Below are 18,980 nucleotides of genomic sequence, written 5' to 3' on the forward strand. Positions count from 1 at the left end.
AGAGTCCAGCACACCTGAGAAGTATGTGTTCCACTACAGAAGTTATTAGAGTAAAAAAATATATAAGCTACATTATAAACAGGTAGCTCAAATCAAGCAATCTGATTGGTTAATAACTGTGATATAACTCCCACATACCACTGCTATGACACGTCTAACCCATGCTCTTTCAGTATCACTCTGCATCTGAAAAAAAAAACGTTAGATTAATGCGTTGTCATGGTTGCCTAGCGATAGGGTCACGGGGGAAATCACTTACGCCAACATGGCCCAGGTTACAGATACACAGTAACAAAGTTAGCTGCTAAAACCCGCTACATTTAAGTTTAACTTCTATTGAGGAGTGGATTGAGCCTCCACCTAACAAAAAAAGGCAAGCCATGTACAAGCAGTTATCCAAGTCAACCTACTGACTCTGTCCCCCCTGAACTCTGCAATCCCTGTGATTGGCCAGGATGCATCTTCTGGGCGGGCAGACCAGAACTTTAAAATAACCTCTTATCTGAGAAGCCAGGCTGCTTGCTGTGTTGCTGCCCTTTGTCTTTCTCTGTTCTACTTTTGCTCTCTTTTGGTGGGAGCTTGCTCTTTACCAGTCTGAAGATGTGATTCGGAACAAAAGGAGGTGAAACCTCAAATCTAAAGTCATGAGTTAGGAGTAAAAGCTAGGAGAGCCTTAACCAGGAGCTCTCTTCCAATGGGAACTTTTCAAATTCGGCCAACTTCCTCATCATTGCAAGATCCAGACTTGAGCCTCTCAGCCCAGCACATCGAAATCCATTCTTCATGAGAGGCCACCCTCGGGAAAAAAGTAGTATTTATACAAAACCTTCATCAACTTCCTTAAAACCCTGGTGATTTCATAATCTGCAACTTCAATTGACAATTCAGAACTAAGCTGTTGTACCGTTGATTTGACTCTCTGCTTCTCAGGTAACAGACACCTCATCTGTTTATCAGGTCTCTCATAGCAACTACAAATAGATAACACTGTGTCATTCATTTGAGTCATTCAGTAACCATAGCCTTGGGTATCAGTTTCATTTTTCCCTTTTGTCTTGTTTGTAAAATGTTGTAATGTAGTGTTTAGTACCTTTAGCTGTAGTGTTAGGAACAAATGTGAATGTAATTAAAAGTGAACCTCCTGTTGTTTGTTTTCAGGAGGGCCTATTTTATTGTGAATATTATTATTTATCAATAAAAAAATACTAAAACTGTAATGACTCAATTCATGTTGCCATATTTTATGATCATTTTATAAAAGCAATATCTCAATTCAGACCGTATGTATTTTCTTATTCTATAGACGTTTCCATTGCTATTATGTTGCTAGGGCAACAGTTTTGGTCCATGTTTACTTCCTGTCAGCTACATTGCAACAGGAAACACAAAGGGACTCATTTAGAAAGTTTATTTTGTCAGGTTTGAAAAAGTCTATTGCCAACTGACTGGATTAGTCAGGTTGTCCACTTCACTGCTTTTAATTAATAAAAACCCTCAACCTCAATTGTACCTCCTCAACTATTGGAAAAGCTGTATTGATCCTGGAAGTGAACTTCTGCCACCACATGGTATTCTATCAGTGTAACTAACAGTGTGCAGACATGTGAAGATAACATTGATAACTGTGCCCTCCAACAATGTGGTGTGTACCGTTATAGTTTCTTGAAGCAGTTGAAGATAATCGAAACTCATCCATCTGCTCAAACTGTAACAAGCCATCTGTATTTCTGTTTACCTCAACATGACTCAACTTTTTTCAGTTTTTTGCATTTTTTCAAATACAACCAATGACTGAAGAAGGTATAGGAAAACATAATTATTGTAAACAATAACTTTACGAAAAAGTAAACATTCACAGATCTACGTGTTATCATGAAATAAAATAACCTTGTCACAGATTTTAAGATCATCCTAAGTACAGGAATTAAAATATGAATATGAAGATGACAATAGATATGGACAGTAGATCAAAATTTGCCTTTTAGGCTAAATGTGGCTCATTTCTTTGTTTCTGTTGAGCATTTACGCTGACAAATAATCTAATGAAATGAAATAACTAAATATAAATGCCTGAAATCATCATGTCACATACAAGTTTTAAAAGAACATGTAGGGGGATGAATTGGCAGAATTGGAATATAATATTAATAAGTATGTTTTCTTTAGTGTATAATCACCTGAAAATAAGAATCACTGTGTTTTTATTACCTTAGAAATACCCATTTATATCTATAGGGAGCAGATACTCTTCATGGGGCCGGCCGCCATGTTTGTATAGTAGCCCAGAACGGACAAATCCAACACTGGCTCTAAATATGGCCATTTGTGTTTTCACTTCAGCCACCATAGTTCTCCTACACACATAGCACACAAGAGATGTTACGTTGGTTGCAATCTGCAACCTCACTGATAGACGCCGCCAGATCCTACACACTGCACCTTAAAGAACATAATGATCCCCCAAGTATGTACACCAATAAATGCAATAATTGCATTTTCAAGATGTTATATCAAAACACTACAGCAAATATAAGTAAGGGATAATGTACAGCGAGCCGGTCATTGTTGTGAAAGAATCCCCGACAGGGCGATGCTACACTGTCTCTCATCGCCCTGAAGGGGATTCTTTCACAACAATGACCCACTAGCTGTACATTATTATACTTATTACACGGCTACTTACTGAAGAAATCAATATTTCGACACAAAAATGGTCCGCCAGAGTCCGACGTCTGAACTGCACCCAACGATCGGCTATTCAGAAATTACAGAACCCAGAACGCTGTGATTGACCAATCAGAATCAAGTATTCAACACAGCCGTGTAATAAAGAGAGAGATGGACCACTTACACTAATCATAAATGTGCAAGTGCATAGTTTTCTTTTTACAAATATAACTATTATGTTAGTGTAGGAATACAGCCTCAATGTGTGGAAAACTGAGGGGGCCTTTATCATTCAAAAGAAAATTAAGTAAAAACACACAATGCTAATACTAATACTGGAAGTCATGCAAAACCCTGTAATGCTCTTAAATGACTATGCATGCTCGCATGAATGGAAGTCATATATTAGGATTTTACTTGTCACGGGGGATTTTATTCTCATGTCAGTGTACAGGAAAGTACTGACAAGAAATATTTTGAATTAGTCTGGTAATGGCATTTTCTGCTTAAATAATGTGACATATTTCCCCCCACTCCTTTAAACCAGAAATAAGACAGCATATATATTAAATTAAGTTTCAAGCATTCTGTGAAAGAAAGCTCTTGAGACATTAATAATAAATGAAAGAAGGAATTAAATATGCAACGGAAAGAGTGACAGAAATCTGCACAAAGTTGCAGATATGTTTGATATCAGTGAATTAAGAGAAGAAGAAAATGACTTAGTGACACTGGGAGATTCCTCTTGGGTCCCGGCACATTGTTTTGGTTTGATTCAAGCTAAGAGAACACGCTCTTTACACAATGACTTCATTAACAAGTAAAGCCATTCATAGATAAGAGTAGAATTTAAGTGAGAAATCTACACCATATGTTGAGCAGGCCGTAGTGTGCAGCAAATCTTAATGTAGATGTATAAAATGTACAATGTGAAAAACCTACAAAAGCAAGCCAATAAATCAGCGTTGTCATTTCTCAGCATCCCATGGCACATATACAATACACTGGTGAAAAAAATATGTAACAGAAATCAGCTGTGAAACATAAGGCCTCTAAAACACCAACTGTGAGATTCTTCAATATCTAAATATTCAAGACCCTACTGGTAAGTGCTTATAGTATTTCCAATGCTAAATGATGAAATAAAACAATTTTCAGTGATGTTAAGCTTTGGATTAACCATTTTTTCTGACCAGTTTAACTATTATAATACCAGTATATATATATATTTATATAATATTTTTGATTTCCCAACTGAACACATCAGTCTCATACATTCTCATTAGAGATCCCTTACAGCAAGTCATGATATGTCATTGCATTTCCAGTGCCTCCCTGCTCTGCAGGACAGGTAGAGCACAGTGGCACTCAGGGGACTGATGATAGGAGTGATGGCATTGCCACTGAGAAAAGGATCCCAAAGGTATTTTCAGGGGAATGTGCTGTGGACAGCAGAATGGCCTTCATTGCCCCAGGGATATAAAACAGAAGTGAAAAAAGGGAGATACATTTCAGAACCGGCCAATGCTGGTGTTTGCAGTCGAGGAGCTTTCCAAGAAAGAACTGAAAGTCAACAGTTAGTCAACAGTAGAGGTACTTAAGGAATGAAATACAGCAATGTTTAGTCTCAAAAGCTGCCTGAGTGCAGGTTTTTGTCTTTTAAGTCATGATTTAATTAGAATTCGCAGACAAGGGCATGATCAGCTTTCATAGTTTCCCCTTTTGTTCTTTTTCCAAAAGAGAAAATGTTTAATACAAAATGACATTGTTTTGACTGTTTTTGTCTAAATCAAAACAACTTTTCAAAGTTGACAGAGTGCTAACAAGACCTCATTGTGCAACTGTAAAATGTGATAGTTGTGAGATGCAGCAAGTAGTACTGATTGTAGCTGTCTATAACAGGCTACCAAAGGTTCCCAGAGATTTTGTCTGTCGTCTGAAAATCCAGAAAGGAGAAAGCAACAACAACAACTCTTTAAAGTACAGGTCGCTAGTAAATCTATAACCTTTTACACATTACAAAGTTAGTAGTTACAAAGTTATGCTGTTCATGTGTAATTACTTAGGTAAATAATATTGTCCATACAAATAAACCTGGACCTACAGGATGATACATGTTTATATTCTTTCATTGTAGAACAATTCAAATGTATTTACACATTATCACACCTCTAAAGTGTCCCTTTTTACAAATATTCATACACCAATCCATATAAATACCAGATAAGCAAGTATGTTACATAGATGATTCAATAAGTAATCTATAGTAATTCTTTATCGGCAGTTAGAAATCACATTTACACAGGACAGTAGATACATCACAAATAAATAGAGTTGGGTTGATTTACAGTTTTGCCAGTCCGGTGTACGAGCTCACACTGGTTTGATTTTATGCAAACCTGCTGAATCGGCATTTGTCATTATGACATGTTCTGATAGATTAAAAAGGTTGCAGCCTACGGCGTCACAGTGCTAAATCCAACTTGTATTGAATCAGTAATATACGTTTATAATTTAAATAATATAATATATAATTTTTTATATAAATAATATGTATATGTTTATAAACAGACTAACGGAGCCACTAGTGTCTGACAGTCCCGGCGCATCTCCTGAGCCGAGGCCGGTGACTTCGACATAACACCGGCAACATGAGGAAGATCACATTTCAGTTGAGGTCAAAGGGGGAAGGGGCGCACGTTGTTTTTGTTTACAAGAAAGTTAGTATTTTTTTGGGGTGACGAGACAAGACGGGCTTCCGTCAGCCAGTGTGTTGCAAGCCCGGCGGCCCGTATCTCCGTGTGCGGTCAAGAGATAGAGAGAGAGAGAGAGAGGCAGCGAGCGAGCGTGTGATGGTGAATGAAGTTATAGTAACATTATAGCTGTGAATGTAGCAGTGCAGTGTGTGTACAGTTTAGACTGTCGGTGAATAAATGCTACTCCTCACAACCCAAGCCAAGTTTCAGTGTCATGCTTGCCAAAAAACTGTGAAAGGCAAATATATTAGGGGCATTTATTGAAATTTATCTGTGTCTTTGTTAACAAAAACAAAGATATTGTTGAGTACAAACATACACAACCACACTGAACCGTTAACCTCGGCCTGGCCTTGGCGCATACTGAAAGCTGATTCAAGCCTTAAGTACAGTGGTGTAGTCTGGTGGAGCAGGTTGCAACTGCATACTGTATTCATATCGTATCAGTGAGTGGAAACCTTTTCACCCACACAACATAACAGTAGGTCACACTTGCATGTGAAATCTATGCAAATCCAACTGCTCACTCAGAATGTGTAATTAATGGAGAGCAATTAAAATGTGACTATGAAATGATGTGTGAGGCACTGCATGTTAATTCAGCGCTCTAGGAAAATAAAAGCTCCGAGATCAACATTTTCTAAATATCCTGTTTGAACTATTGCAACTTTTCCAGGGGAATTACTGGTTGCTGCCCAGTTCTGAATCCTCTCCACTATAAGAGTGCATTTGTGAATGCACAAAAAAAACACTAAAACGCAGAGTGGTAACACTGAAGTCAAATATGATGAGCAAAAACAGTTCTAATACAGGTAAAACAGTTTGTATGCGAATACAAATTTAATGTTGTGTTGGTGTTTTAGTGGAGGTGAGACATTAACATTTCTGGTGTGAAATAGTAGGAGGGAAGTGTTAATTTCCTCCACCTTTTAATGTTTACATTCAGACAACAGTTGATCGGTGTACTCCAGTGTGTATCTTACATTACACTGTATAATAGAGTGTGGTGGCAGCCTTGAGTCATGACATAATGACTATCCTCTGTCTTTCTTATGTTTCTCTCTGCTGCACTGGTGTAATTTCACTGGGTGACAGGGAGACGTTTTGAGCCTGAAACTAACAGCACATAGAATATAATATACAAACTCTGGTCTCCAGTGTCCTGAGCTTTGTGGTTTACAATTTCCTAGATTGGGGAAAAAACCTTACGGATGAACTTGACCCAAGCAGCCATTACATTTACTTTAGAGATATCCCTTTAGTGCAAAAAATACCAAAGCTCCGCAGCTTGTTTCACTCCTGGGAGGCCCACTGTTTCAATACATTGTGTCGAAGCTTGTGTCAAATGAAGAATACTACGTGACTCATGCCGTTCAAAGCACTTTCAAAGCGAGCGACAGGAATAAATATAAACAGAGCATCCGACAAAAGTACAGCTCAAAATGGCAGGTCGCATCGCGCAGCCAGCAGTCACTCACGTCCAGTTACGACACAGTATCATGAACATTCAGTAAAGCCTGTAATTTGTTGAAAATCACACAAAATACCAGTTTTACAGTGTTACTTTGTGTACAATATATTTATTCAAATTGGCAAGTTTCTGAGGAATAAAAGCCTACCAATTTTATTTATGTAAAAAGAAGCATTTATTGTTTATATAACTTGTACTTGTTATTCTTAAAGTCACTGAGAATTGAGAAATACTAAAAACGTTTCAGTAAAACGTGTTTATTTGCACAAGTTTAGCGTGAATAAATGTTACCTTTTGACTTTGTTTGTTTACGTGAATGCAATCAGCTGATATAACTTTTTCAAATATAAAAACTCCATAAACCTATACACACTCACTCTGCTTTCATGCAATAATTTGCCACAACACCTTAATTATACTGAAGAAGATCCTGAAATTAGTACCCTTATGTAATGAATCTAGAATCTATTTTGAATCAGGAATCATTTTGAATGAGGTGAGATACCGAAAGATTCACAGCCCTAACGAATTGAAAACCTTTGCCCTGGCTCTACTGTTTACCATTTAATAATGTAGCTATGTCAATAAAAATCTTGAAGACAACCTTCATGAAAATTGCGTGACCAGTGGGAGAGCCCTGTAGATACACAGCTTGTTTTTCAGCAAGGGGGAAAATGAAGGCAGACCTCATTTCTGAAGCTTTTAGTTATTAAATAAAAGATTGAGCCACCAAGGTTTTCAGAAGGCATCACCTTGTGAAGTTCTACATCAGAGGAGATGTAGACTGTTGATATACTATGTCAGTGTGCGGAGACCCTTTTATAGGTTTTGCCTTATGAGAAGAAGAGATTAATGAGAAGGCAGCACCATTGGACGTCTAATGCTTGTCCACTATAACAAGCTTTCTGACCTTCAAGAATAGAAGTGTGCGCGAGGGCCTAGATGGAGTGCCTTTCCTTACATTTTCTCCTTCCTCCGTACAACCCGCATGAAATGATCCCACAGATCGAATTTCATGCAGTATTTTGGCCTGAATTTTACCTGAGGACATCCTGTTTCCCATTAAATCTCTATTGATTCTTTACCCACACCCTCATCAAACCACTTTTCAGCATATACAGTACACTTAGACGTACACTCACACACGCACATACACACACTTCCCAGTATCAACAAGAGACTTTTAGAGGCAGAATGTAAATTAGCAAATCCCTAAGGTAATTAAAAACCAAGCCCCTAACTTATTGCGTGAAGCCTTCCTGACTAACAAACACCTGTGCTGTATCAATTAGGAAGGCTTTATTTGTATATAATATTAATGGAGTGCAACTCTGTTTAGTTAATTTAAAGATCATATATTCCATTTACAGCTGTGCAAGCACTGTGGTGATTCCGTTAACCTAAATGATGGTATTCAGCTCAGAAGACAATTTATACGTATTATTACAGAACATATTATTCATTTGACCTTCAAATTTTTAGGGTTTGTTACACCAAACACAAACGAAAACAGAGCCTAATCTGTGATGTCATAATAGGATATTGCAAGTCAGAGTAATGAGAGGTTCACAGCCTTATAACCATGGCAGTAGCCATTACTGCTGTTACTGATTATAAGTCTATATTCTTGTCCTATGTCCTAGACTCTGCTGTTACAGATGATTGTCAGTGATTCTGCCAACATCTTCTCCGCTTCCTTATTAATCCTACTTGTGATGCCATAGTTTGCCTTGTGCGTTATCTAAATACCACGTCGCAGACATGTCTCCTAAGTCCTGTTCTGTATTCCTCGGTGGGAGGGGGGGTTGATTGCACTCCCACATCGGTGCATGCTGCTTGTTGTATTCATGTGCATCCTCAAGTGCAGAACCGTATCCACCAACAAACCCATCTGAACTTATCTAATTACAGTCACTCTCCTAACGCAACATTGTCCTAGTGAACACACCCGAAAAAAGTAATCTTGTTTCAATTGTTTTCCCTACAACATCTGCTCATGGCAACTAAAGCATGACTCACTCTTTTCCCAGTTGTGCTAGTACCCTGAACCTGGTATGACAACCTCAGACTCCCTTGTCCTTTGTAAATATAGGCCTATATATTTTTCTAAAGCAGTGTTTTTGTTTTTTTTTAAGTTGTCTTACATCCCTTAAAATCAAGAAGGCCTTGTGACCCCCCGTGAAGTTTTGGAAACCCCCAAGTTGAGAACCACTGATGTAAAGGACAACAACATGTGCACACAAACAACTGCATGCTCTCTCACAAGAGGTTTTCTTGCTGATGTTGGCAATGTTGTTGGAACTGGAAATGGTGGAGCTGTAGCAGTGTGCATGGTGTAAATGTGCTTGAATGCTCTTGCTGCTGGGTTGTTCATCCCACAGCTGCCATTCCGTCTTAAGAGCAACGTACCACTCCATTTTAGCACGAAGCACGATCCCTTTCAAAATTAACAAAAACTCTGCCTTGTAGTTCAGGGACGTGGTGTCCCAGGAGGTTGGGGGTCTAATAAGTGAGGTCTAAAATTCAATAAAAAGTGCTTGTTTATGCCACTGAAAGGCTCAGATTGCTATTAGAAGTGTCTGACAAAATGACATTGAACATCTTTTAGATAACACTAAGCTAAGCTTTCTGTACTCCAACACAACAAACTCTGCCCGGCTGGCACTCACGTTTCCACCATGGATGTATTTCACTATTACACCGTCATCTTCTGGCAGCACGTCACATGCCAGATTTCCAAACGAGACCTCTCCTTGAGCAAGACTCTTTCCATAATGTCAGACACTTATAATAACAGTCAGAGCCTGGCAAAAACAGGCACTTTTAGTGGACGTAAATGACAGTGCCAGCTTGCCAGGATATGATTATATTGCAGCCTGTGAGCAGCGCTCTATCTCAATACTGGACCAATTTCAGAAATTGTTGTCCCTATTAGTCAGTTAGACACAAAAACATGGGAAATAGGGTCCAGGTTGAAAAATACCAAAGATAACCTTTAAGTAACTCTTTAAAGAGTGTTGGTGCAGCCTCAGGCCGCTGCTTGGTTTTAGAAATATATAACAGTTCATGAAGTATATTATGTTGTGTACACAAAGTACTCATGCTTGTGAGCCCACATGTTACACTCAGCTTAGTAATGTATTATTGTTAACGTAAACTATATTATTCTCTCTCTGGCATGATAGTGCTCAATAATTTTCCAAAAATTAGGGGTGTAAGAAAATATCCATACACATGAGTATCGTGTTTTGCAATACTGCATCGATTCTCCAAAACGCTGTATAGATTTAATTAAACTCTTAAAAATCCGACGGCCCACCGGCGAACCTGGCCGCTATTCTGTCTTTCGGAAGTTGTAGCGGGCTCAGATTTGCTAGAACTAAAGCTAGAGTATATCCACTGACCATCATGTGAAATCCATTGGTACCAAGCATATCATACTTGCATGTCGCAAAGGAGGCTAAATAACGCTCCAAAGTTACACTAAATTTTGGCGGGAAAAAACTGGCATGGCCATTTTCAAAGGAGTCCCTTGACCTCTGACCTCAACATGTGAATGAAAATGGGTTCAATATGGGTAACACCCATGAGTCTCCTTTTACAGACATGTCCGGTTTATGCTAATTCCATGCAGTTTTGGGCAAAAGGTGTTATATATATACTGTGATCCAAACAGTCTTAGTATTACATAACTTGGGTATCACTGTAACGCTGAGACTCTTGTGGATCCAGTGAGTCAAATATAAATAATGTGTAATGATGTTAGTCCCCATAGTAGCCATTTCACATAGTGACTTTATTTTACTCCAATTTTATGGTTTTGTGTTTTTATACTGTGACAGTTTTCCTAAAATTAGATTTGAAATAAAATCACAATATAATGCCTTACTTACAGTATATTGTAATATATTGAATCCTTACCCCTGTATCATGATACGTATCATATCACCACATTATTTTCAATACACAGCCCTACTAAAATATTCTAGACTAGTTGATGAAAATTGCAAGTGATCCAAATCACACTCAACGTTTAACAAAATGACTATTTTGTGTAAAATTGGAAAAGCCTCTGATTCCACAAAATTCAATTTAATTCATCAGAGGAGGAGAAGCCCCAGGATTTATCCCCTTAGCACATCATGATCACAATCTTGGCCCCCTTTCTTTCTCTTTCTCTTTCTCTAGGATTGGAATAGAGATGGACACAAATCAGTGCTCCACATCATAAGAAACAAAGTAGGTTTAGTCCCTTTCTTATTGTACACTAGAATGCTTTTAATCAAGCTTGCAAAAACACTATTGGCACTACTGTTATTTCATGAGTGCTAGGAAGAATATGTTTTACATACAATAAAATAAAAACTGAAAAGTATTTAGAAAATATAATTACATATTTACATACAGTATACGCAACTTGGGTTAAAATGATATTTGTATTTTACTGTATAAAGAATTTCACTTGATATTGTTTTGTATTCTGGGAATAGTAAATTCACTTTTTGTTTGCCTCAATGCACACCATGATGAAAATGCTTCCTACTCCACCTGCTCATTAATCAGGAAGGCAGTGCAGATGGCGTTCTTTGACAGAGAAGAAAACATGGAGAGCTATCAACTTTTCGCTGCTAATTAATCCTTCGATTCTTTGAATGGAATTGCAAACCACATAAATTAGCCTAAAAGTAGAGGAGAAAAGAGTCACATAACTTCATGTAATGCTGTGTGCATGTCTCCTTTTTCAGTTCACAAATGTGTTTTGCTTGAATCTTGAATGTGTCACATCCTCATCCTCTCTCCCAGAAATGCTAATTCTTGAATTTACTTTCCACAATGATTTTCAGTTGATATTTACTGTTTTCCGGGTTTATGTAGATGTTCGGCTTTCCTTCTGCAATGCAAGAAACTAAAACCAGTTGGCAGAAGAGAAGTTGGGCTGTTGAGCTATAGAAAGCCCAAACGGACCATTATATTACTATCGTTATTATACAAAAAAATATAATCACCATGACAAACAAACAGCATAGTAAAGCGGGGGCTCTCAACCTGCTGTTTGAGACCTCTTGCACTAACAGGTTGCTCACCAGGAGATGCCTGGGCTAGAAAACAATATTCACAAACTAGCTGAGCAAAACCGAGCAATAAAAACTACTCAAATCAAAGCAATGATTCACCAGCTGGTAATTGCTGGTCATCCGCATACCGCCAACACAGGCTGAAATACCACCTTCAGACTGGGCTCTCATGAACACAGGCATAGCCACTCTGTTAACTCTGCAAACGCTCAGCACAATACTCTAAACACAAAACGTAGTCCTTTCATTGCGTTGCATGACCTGCTACTTTACCGCCTGTCTCCAAAACAAACTGAAACGTTATGTGACTCATTTTACTATGAATGAAAACTGTGCGCAAATACATTTTCCTAAAGTCACAGTGGAGAGAGTTCATGCATACACTGCATGAACTGTTCACATTAACCCAACTTAAGTAAAAGTAACAAAACTACAGTGTAAAATACTCTGTTACAAGTAAAAACCCTGCATTCAAAATATTACTCAAGTAAAATCACAAAAGTATTAGCATCAAAATATACTTCAAGTACCAAAAGTAAATACAGAATGAATTCCCATTTCAGAATAATATATTTTATATTATTGGATTATAATCATTGATGCATTAAAGTGTTTATCTGTCAGTCTCTCATCGCCCTGAAGGGATTTATTCCACAACAATGACCCATTAGCTGTGCATTATCCCGCTTATTACACGGCTACTTACTAAAGAAAATAATTTGACACAAAACAGTCCGCCAGAGTCCGACATCAGAGCTGCGCCCATAGCAACAGTTTGCTATAAATAGTAACAGTCTGCTATAAAGAAATAACAAACCGCAGAACGCCTTGATTGACCAATCAGAATCGAGTATTCAACAACGCCGTGTAATTAACTATCATAAAATGAAAATACTCAAGTACCAGTTCTTCAAAATTGCACTTTAGTTCAGTACTTGAGTAAATGTACCTAGTTGCATTTCCAACTCCAGTCAATAAATCTGATAGCGGTTGTGAAGTATTCTGTTTCTACTCAATACAGATACTTATTACTAACAACTATTGATTTTTAACATCACAATTCATAATTAATCTGGAAAGTAAACAACATTTTTTGAAGTAGACATTTGAAATTAAATAATGTCCCAGAGTGCATAAAAAGCATCAAAGTAGAGCTTGTTTTTTAAAAAAAAATCCCAGGGGAGAGACTTTTTTCGGTCTTAATAATTCAAACAATGACTAAAACATCTTTTCTTTGTAGCCGTAGCTAGATGTCCTTTTTTCAGGTTGGAGCACTGCCCCTCAAAATGCCTGTGCATGTCCCTGGTTTCACCTGACTATAATGGGTTTCATTGTTTCTGTGACTTCATTTTGCAGTGCACTTAAACTATATTATTAAGATGGCAAAATGCATGAAAACAAATAAAAGTGTGGACAACAACTCTAAACTACAAGAAAAACAAATCTATAGACAATTTACAACTAAGCAGATGAACAGGAATGATAGAGAGCGGGAGGTCAGCAGCAGGTCAGACGAACTATGGATACAAGGAGTGGTTGATGAGATGCAGACTTAAGACCAGGATGAACACTAACTCAATGGGGACCACCATGTCCATCCCAGTGGGACTCCCTTATGTAGCTGAGCTGTTGAAACATATATAACCACCATAAACCATTCCATACCTTAAAATCTCTGCTAGCATAACCTAAAATACAGACCTGCCTGGAGAGGAAAAGTAGTGTAGTAGTGTGTCACATTACATTCAACAGCTGAGGGGAACACTACAGTGATGAAATGGCAAGGACTCTGCACTAGAGACTGAATGAATAGCGGAAGCAGACAACATCAGCTGTCTGTGAACGCCAGATTAAAACTGGTCACAGCATCAACTTGGGAGGGGTCCAAGTCATCAACAAGATGTTGGACAGTGAGAGACCATCTTTGAACAGAGACTATAATCTCCCACCATACACAACCACTTATCACATAACCAACCTTCCATACTTGATGACACCTGATGAAGACTATGAGAAGCCATTGAAAAAACATATTCATATCTAATAAATTATGAAATCCATGAGCGATCTAATGTGGAGGTTACAGGAGGCTTACATAAGAACTAATGGGGTTACAGTAGTCTTTATCTAGTCTTTTGCTTACTATTAAACATTTTGGCCCTAAATTGTCTCTATAAAAATGTCAGCGCAGGTCCACAAGAACATACTGTAAGTACTTCACACAAGTACACACATAATGTAACTCCACTCTGTAGAACTATTAAAATGACAGCCCCTACATAGATTTCCCCTCGTGAATCCCTCCAAATTCCCCAAAGTCCCAACAGTTAATCCCTCGTCTGCAGTATTTGTTTGAATATTTGAGTGACTATTTCACATTTACATCTTTTATGACAGACATCACCGGATTAGCGGGGTGCCAGGAATGAACAGCGGTCAGGGCAAAGTGAAGAGCAGTACATGCTGCTAAAACTCACTTCATTCTTATTTAATCACAATCCAGGGGGACAAAAAAATGAGTTTGCTTAATTTGAGAAAGAGAGATGATTCATAAGAGTCAAATATTTCTTCTGCCAACCACAACTGCAAACATTATGTATTGGTAAAGGGTATTTCTTTTCTGTTTCATCTTTGTCGAACACCAAAATCCATGACTCTCTGTTCTCGTTGTGAATACTGAAGCCTGCTCCCCAATGGCCGTTATGATGATTGAATAAGAATTTAAATCTTTGATTGAAAACATTTTTCATTCAGTAGCCACAAGGACTTCCACTGCCAGCATGTGAAATTAATGACTTTGGCAAATCTGAATCTGTCATTTGATCTGGCTTTTCCCAGCAGATGATGCCGCTCCATGCCTGTGCTTTCAAAAACACCACTGCAAGCGTGGCCCGTTAGAAAGGTCCGGGCACACAATCTGGTGCATGAGCCTGGATGTTGATTCCAAAAGCACAGCTGAGCAAATGCGGTTACCTTTTAGGCCACAAGAAAAGACAATTTAATTGCTACAACAAATCATAAATAAAAAAGTGATTAACAAATAAATATGGAGAGCAAATTACCTGTGTGAATGTAAATGGAGTTATTTGATGCAGCAGGTACTGGGACAGCAAACAGAAAATACAGTTCTATGCTCAGTATTACGCAGAATATTGGTGAGCTCCTTTTTCATTACAGAATGAGGCTTGTGCGCAGATTTTAACTTATTATTTGAACTTTCTAGGGACGACAATATGAAAAGAATATCATGACAGGACAAATTCTGCAACCATAAACCGATCTGATGATGGACGCAGAGCTTTTACTGACCAAAAAATAGTAACAAAGATAGTTGGGGTTGCATAATGACTATTATAATATCTACTGTATCGGTGTAAACCCATTGATAACCCTACATATCTAATAGGGCTGCTCGATTATGGCAAAAATCATATTCACGATAATTTTGGTCAATATTGAGATCACGATTATTTAGCACGATTACTCATTAACTTTGCAAACATCATGCATTTAGAAAGAAAATATTATGTGCATTTTGAGAGCTAAATTTAGAGGCTGGATCTATGAAGAACTTCATGCTCTTGTAAGCAATTTAATCGACAAGCACTAAGCGCTGAGGTCCAGGCAAGGGGTGCTGTAAAGCAGCACCTTCACCCCGGGCCTTTTCAAGCCGACCTAGAGGCCGGTCGTAACACACCACTAAAAAGGAAATACACCCAGCAAGTGCCAGTCAGCGCCGAGGAGAGTGGCCGCACCTGACCCACCGAGCGAGGCGAAAGCACACCGCTTTAAAGGAAAGGGGTACGCTGGATTTGTAACACAATACAAATCGAGAGCGTCATTGCGTAACGGAATGTAGCGCAATTATCATTTTATGTTAATTATATTGTTTTCATAATTGTTGGAAGCCAAAATCGTAATTGTTATTAGGTTAATTGCACAGCCCTACAATCTAATACACTGTATGGGAGAGGGCTATTCCAAGTTTGTCTTCAAGAGTGGAATGGGGTCATTGTTGCCCCTTGTGACCACTATACAACTGAAATTATCGCCAACTCTAGCAAACATAGGATGTATCTACACAACAAGTAGAGCATATAACTTTAAGTAGGGTGCACAGAGGCCTGGCTATCTTATTTCAGGTGAGTTTAAAACTCCCATGCACTCACAACTGTAGCCCCAAAACCTGCCATATATATCAAATATGAGCAGATGTGACAATTCAATGTAAATTGTACTAACAGAATTAAATATTATACAAAACCCCTTAAATCCCCTCACTGAGAATAAAATGAAAAAAAAATCCTGGCCAGGATTTTTGTAACTTAGTCTATGGTACCATAATGTGGGCATGTTGGAGCTCATTTGAAAATCCTCATGAAAGTGTTAAATCAGTATTCACTGTTCCTTGGGAAATCAGGCTGTTAGTGAACAGTTTGGACCCTCTGTCCAGAGGTGTCCAGTAGGTGTGGTGGAGACTAGACATGTCCAGGGGCTTTATCCACCTGTGTGCGCAGCCAGCTGGCTCTTCTAGCTTGATCAAGAGTCCTCTACTGTCACAGTGTGCCTGACAGCATGGGATGCATACTCTCCACAAATTCACTAACACTAATAACATCTCCTTTCTTTATAAATCCATAATTGCTTTAAGCTTAATTAAACACATGAAACTTAAAAAGACTTTACCGAACTTTCTTTCTTTCTTCATATACGTTATTTTTCATTCTGGCTGTCTCTCATTTGCTTAATTGATCCAACCCATCTAGGGAGTCCATAGTTATTTTTTTAGTCCCGCCCTACTGCTCTGTGATTGGCTAGTATGCATTGCCTCAGTGCGCCTTTGTGATTGGATGTTTTACAGCAGCCTACTCATCACTGATTGGCTAATATACACAACTGATACCTGGATAACCAATATACTATACCCTCTCTCTTCAAGTCTCTTCTGCACTATATTCACTTTTTTTAATAGTCCTGTATCACAGCTGTTACCCTGCACTATATTCAATTTTAACAGTTTTCTTCATCTCCTTGTATTTTTATATCTGGTATATTTTTTTGTACTTTGTACTTTGCACTAATAACGTTTTAACTGCCTTTTTACTAACATGTTTTGCACTATGGAACTGTGATACTGGAAACTTGAATTTCCCTCGGGATCAATACAGTTGCTATATATCTATCTATCTATCTATCTATCTATCTACAACCGAAAAACAGACCACGACATGTTCAAGGAATTCTCTAAACAAAGGATATTTCATCTGCGCCACAAAACAATTAGTTTTGACCTTTTACATGCAAAATTATGCACAAAACATAACAACATTATACATAAATGCATGTCAAATGCAACTATAGGATAAGCAAAATTAGTGAAAGGTACTACAAGGAGAATAGGTTTTGAGGTTACGGGCTAACTGGTTGGTTCAGCAAATGCACACCTGTTTAACTTCCCCACCTGTGATAAAGAGGCAGTGCACAGCCACTTCCCTAGACTTTTCTATGGGAAGCATCTGGTCTCAAATGGGGCTAACACAGTAAAAGCCCTCGCCCCAGTTATGCTCAGATACAACTGACCTGTATTTCTCAGTGCAAGATTTGTCATCTGTCTGGCATCTTGCATGGTACAGCAACCATAACTATTCTCAGGTGTGTGTGAATGCATCTCTGATTGGCAGTATTATCACTATGTATTTCCCTACATCCTGGTGTCAATTTGCTTTATTCTAGATAGCAGTGCCAAGGACATAAATCACTTAAAGTGTGATATGTTTTATTGTCATGAGAACACCACAAGGAGAGATACAGTATAGGCTACACTTGAAGTTGAAACATACTTTTACACAGGTTGTGCTTTGTATCCTAGGGCTGTGGTAGACAATATGCTTGTAATAATGAAGTGTTGGAATGAGTATTACTTCTGCCACTTGCAAATTTCCAGAGGGAAATCTCCAAAGGAAGGTGGTAAGCTTTAAATTTGACCTAAAATTCTCTGTGCCTCTTATTCCCTGATGTTTTGACAGAGTAAATGGAAATAATCCAGACTTGAACAAGAGATTTAATATTTGTCTTACAGTGGATAAATGTCTGTTTGCATGTAGTGGAACTCAATAACAGAAGAATGTGCCAACGACATATTAACCAGATTTACTGATCTAATTTCTCATTGTAATGTGTTTATCTTGCTACATGCTATACCAAGATATTAACAAATGGTAGTGATGCACAATCAAAATACAATTTATAACCTGTTGGGCTAGATAAACAGGAATTAATCTATAATCTGTTGACAACAGCAGAATTGAATCATAGGCTTACACACAACAAAATTAGTGTACGCGATAGTTCTATGAACTAACCTACAGATTGAGTTGGCAAAATGAAATACTTGTGTATTTAATTTAATTTTTTTTTTTTTTTTTTTTTTTATGAATGGTGTAATCAAACTTTGTAACTAGGTACACTAGTACAATCTAGGTATTGTGTCTGCAAATCACTGCCAGGCACTGCAAACGTCTGCTCTTCTGTGCAGCTTCTCATGGTACGTGTCCACAACCTCTGTCCTCTCCACGCTTCCCATTCATTATATATATATGCTTATTTCTCGCATAAAATGTTTTCATTTTTGTTTCTGGTTTAAAAGCTGGGAGCAGCAGCCCACAAAAAAAGCATTCGTCCAATCAGGGGCCAAGTGCCCTGTGTCTTGTGGCAGCTCATCAAACGTCCAATGCTGGGAAGCGAGGCGATCCCTCGCGATAAAAAAAGCCTTTGGTTGACCCCAAAAAAATACTGCATTGCAAACCACATTGCAAACACCCAAGTGCTAAAAAATAGTAACTGAAAGGCTATAGAAGGAGAGAGGCTCGCTGTCATTTTTAGCCTGCCTTTCCATATGACCACGTTCACTCATATTGGGATCTTTCTCCACGATGGTAGGCTACAAGAGAAAATGCAAGCAGCCCAATAATGGAGTCATCCAGTCAAGAAAAATGTGTTTACATGTGTGTG

The 18,980-nt window shown here is 38.2% G+C and overlaps 1 long non-coding RNA gene across 1 annotated transcript in view; it reads right to left on the reverse strand.

Moving 5' to 3' along the window:
• Window positions 1-16,692, reverse strand: part of LOC119482622 — a 216,148-nt gene extending 199,456 nt beyond the window's left edge. The window contains exon 1 of the long non-coding RNA XR_005205476.1: window positions 16,372-16,692. This is a non-coding gene — a long non-coding RNA (uncharacterized LOC119482622). The remainder of the gene's footprint in view (window positions 1-16,371) is intronic.
• Window positions 16,693-18,980: the final 2,288 nt, after the last annotated feature.

This window comes from Sebastes umbrosus, chromosome 2, assembly GCF_015220745.1.
Source record: "Sebastes umbrosus isolate fSebUmb1 chromosome 2, fSebUmb1.pri, whole genome shotgun sequence".
Taxonomy (NCBI): domain Eukaryota; kingdom Metazoa; phylum Chordata; class Actinopteri; order Perciformes; family Sebastidae; genus Sebastes; species Sebastes umbrosus.